The sequence below is a fragment of the Mus caroli genome, unplaced genomic scaffold (assembly GCF_978045245.1).
Source record: "Mus caroli unplaced genomic scaffold, Mus_caroli_1 scaffold_7, whole genome shotgun sequence".
Taxonomy (NCBI): Eukaryota; Metazoa; Chordata; class Mammalia; order Rodentia; family Muridae; genus Mus; species Mus caroli.
Window position 1 is genome coordinate 77,568,563 of NW_028227262.1, and position 3,233 is coordinate 77,571,795.

At 45.3% G+C, this 3,233-nt stretch overlaps 1 pseudogene; it reads right to left on the bottom strand.

Annotated features, from left to right (window-relative positions):
• Positions 1-1,156: 1,156 nt before the first annotated feature.
• Positions 1,157-1,803, bottom strand: LOC110296756 (large ribosomal subunit protein eL19 pseudogene; annotated as a pseudogene).
• Positions 1,804-3,233: the final 1,430 nt, after the last annotated feature.

Sequence of the window (3,233 nt, forward strand, 5' to 3'; positions counted from 1 at the left end):
TTGCCTCTACATCTGGCTTTGGTGAACTTTTAAAATATTACTTTTAAAGTAATATTCATCATTTTCTCAAACATCACGAGCAGGTATTGAGGACTGCAGGGACATCTAGAGTCAAGGCCATGCTTATCAGCTGCACTAAGGAAGGAGGACGCCTTCCTTATCAGCTGCACTGTGGAGGACTACTTCTTATCAGCTGCATGGTGGAGGAGTACTTTCTTTACCCCACACCTGGAGCAATGCAATTAGATCAGTTAAAACAAAGTGTTTTAGTCTGACAAAGAAGCTCCAATTAAGAAAGAAAGTGTGTGGGTTTGTTTTTTTTTTTTTTTTTTTTTTTTTTTTTTTATCTAAGTCCAGCCTCAGTCTTGTTATGGGTGTTATCTCTCTCCCCTCTGAGAGGCTCAAAAAGTAGCAAGCACGGACACATGGGACGCAAGGGAGAGACAGATTGAAAAGCGTCCAAGCAAATCCTATCTACTGGGAACCTCAGATGTAACCTTATTTGGAAATAATTTTGTTGAACTAAAATAGGGTTGTTACTGGGTTAGACTGGGCCCTTTTCCTCCTGAGAAGATAGCTGGAGATATGCCGCCATGGGGCAGCTCTTGCTCAGCAGATGTTAGGTGCCAGGTTCTGTCCCTCAGCAATGGAAAGAAGGAGAAGGGGGGGGGGAGTGGGAAGAAAAAGGAAAGGAAAGAAAAAAGGGAACACACAAAGCAAGCACAGAAAGAAAGCCCTGGCATGGTGGGGGGACAGAGTGAAGCCGTGCAGCTCAGAGCCAAAGCAATTGCTAGAAGCAGAGGAGGGGTAAGAGATGGTTCAGCAGCTAAGAGCACTGGCTGCTCTTGTCTAAGATGTGTATTCATGTCCCAGAACTCAAATCACATGCTTCAACTGCCTGTAATCCCTGATCCAAGAGAGGCTTCAGCCTCCAGAACTGTGGAGAACCTTTTTTAAAGACAGGGTTTCTCTGTATAGACCGGGCTGTCCTGAAACTCACTCTGGTAGACCAGGCAGATCCATCTGCTTGTTCCTCCTGAGTGCTGGGATTAAAAGTGTGTGCCACCACTGCCTGGCCAAACTTCTGTTCTTTTTCTTTTCTTTCTTTTTTTTTTTTTTTTTTTTAAGAGGACAACGGACAAAGGCTTGTTTTATTTTAATGACCGATCCAAGTGAGGCCGCAGCCAGGCCACTATGTACAGACATGAGGGAAGCTTTATTTCTTGGTCTCTTCCTCCTTGGACAGAGTCTTGATGATCTCTTCCTTCTTGGCCTGGAGGCGCTCCTCCCGGCGCTTTCGTGCTTCCTTGGTCTTAGACCTGCGAGCCTCAGCCTGGTCATCCAGGAGCTTCTTGTGGGCCTTGTCTGCCTTCAGTCTGTGGATGTGCTCATGAGAATCCACTTGTTTTTGAATACATTCCCTTTGACCTTCAGGTACAGGCTATGATACATATGGCGGTCAATCTTCTTAGATTCCCGGTAGCTCCTGAGAAGCCGGCGCAGGATCCTCAGCCTTCTCATCCAGGTCACCTTCTCGGGCATCCGAGCATTGGCAGTACCCTTCCTCTTCCCTATGCCCATATCCCTGCCCTTCCGTCGGGCCAAGGTGTTTTTCCAGCAACGAGCCCGGGAATGGACAGTCACAGGCTTCCGGATGATCAGCCCATCTTTGATCAGCTTCCTGATCTGCTGACGGGAGTTGGCATTGACGATTTCATTGGTCTCATTGGGATCCAACCAGACATTTTTCCCACAGCAGAGGACACTAGAGGCAAGCCTCTTCTGTAGCCTGAGCATACTCATGGCTGCGGATGCAGCAGCGAAAGGAAAGACCAAATTTCCGTTCTTTAAACTACTCTGATATTGCTTGTTATGGGAGAATCTTAGTCTTAAGATAGAGAGACCACCCGCAGCTCCCTCCAGGTTTAGCCTTGGTTCCTCCATACTGTCTGTGTTCCTGACTTCTGCATCAGCTACAAGGCTCAGGAGCAAAGCATGAAAACTGTGGTTCTATAACCAACAGCCACAGGAAGGCTTCAGACAATGAGCCATGCAATGACCAGGCAAGGCCCAAGATGGGATGCACTCCACATCTCTACAGGAGAGGTGACACTTGACCCAAGTGAGGTAATATTTGTGAGTGGGAAGAATCTTGGAATAATATGTAAGACTGGGTGCAGGGGCACAGTCAGGGAGCAAGGAGCACTTGATGGCTCTGATACAGTTCATCTTTTTGTTTCTACTGGTTTGTTTTATAATTTTTATTATATTTTGTGTGTCTGTGTATATGCATACACATGCACATCCATGCACGCATGTGTATCTCCTGTAGCCCAGGCTGGCCACAAACTCAAAGTCACTGAGGATGATTTTAAACTTCTAATTCTCCAGCCTCTACCTCCCCAGTGTTGGGGTTACAAGAGTGTGCTACCACACTTAGCTTTTATGTGGGTTGAAGCTAGGGCCTAGTGTGTGATAAGGTAAGCATTCTCTGACTGAGCTCTTTGCCTGTGTTTTTGAGACAGGATTTCATTATGTAGCCAGGCTGGCCTCAAATTTACTATGTAGCCAAAGCTAGCCTCAAAATTTCAGAATATATTGAATATATGCAGTAAATATATAACATACAAATTAAGTGTATATAGAATACTTAAATAATATATAACTATAACATTTAATATAAACATTATTCATGAATATCCAATACAAGTGTATATGCTTTCACATATTTCTGTGGTTTATATACTTTTCACCTAATAACCAGGTACTATTATTTCAACAATGCAATCTTTATTTCACACAGTTTTTAATTTTTTTTTGTTTTGTTTTGAGAGAGGGCCTCACACTGTAATCAAAGTTTCCCTCTGCAGTAGATGGAAACAAACACAGAGACCCATAGCCAGAGAATATGGGTGAGGGGTCTTAGACCGCTCGTCTCTAAAAGGTATGTCTCCATCAAAGCCTTCCCCTCAGGGCTCAGGAAACTCTGCACAAGAGGAGGCAAAAAAGACCAGAAGGGATGAGGACACAGGGAAGTCAGGCCTTCTAGACACCAGAGGACTGACGCACACACACTCGCAGAGACAGACCGTGGCAGCACGCACAGGGCCTGCACAGGTCTGTGCAGGTGGGGACCTAGTGTGAAAGGAGAAGTGAACGCACGCTCCATCCCTAGCCCAGAAGTCATCTAAGAATGACACCCATTGCGAATGAAAAATGAGTTTTCTCTCAAG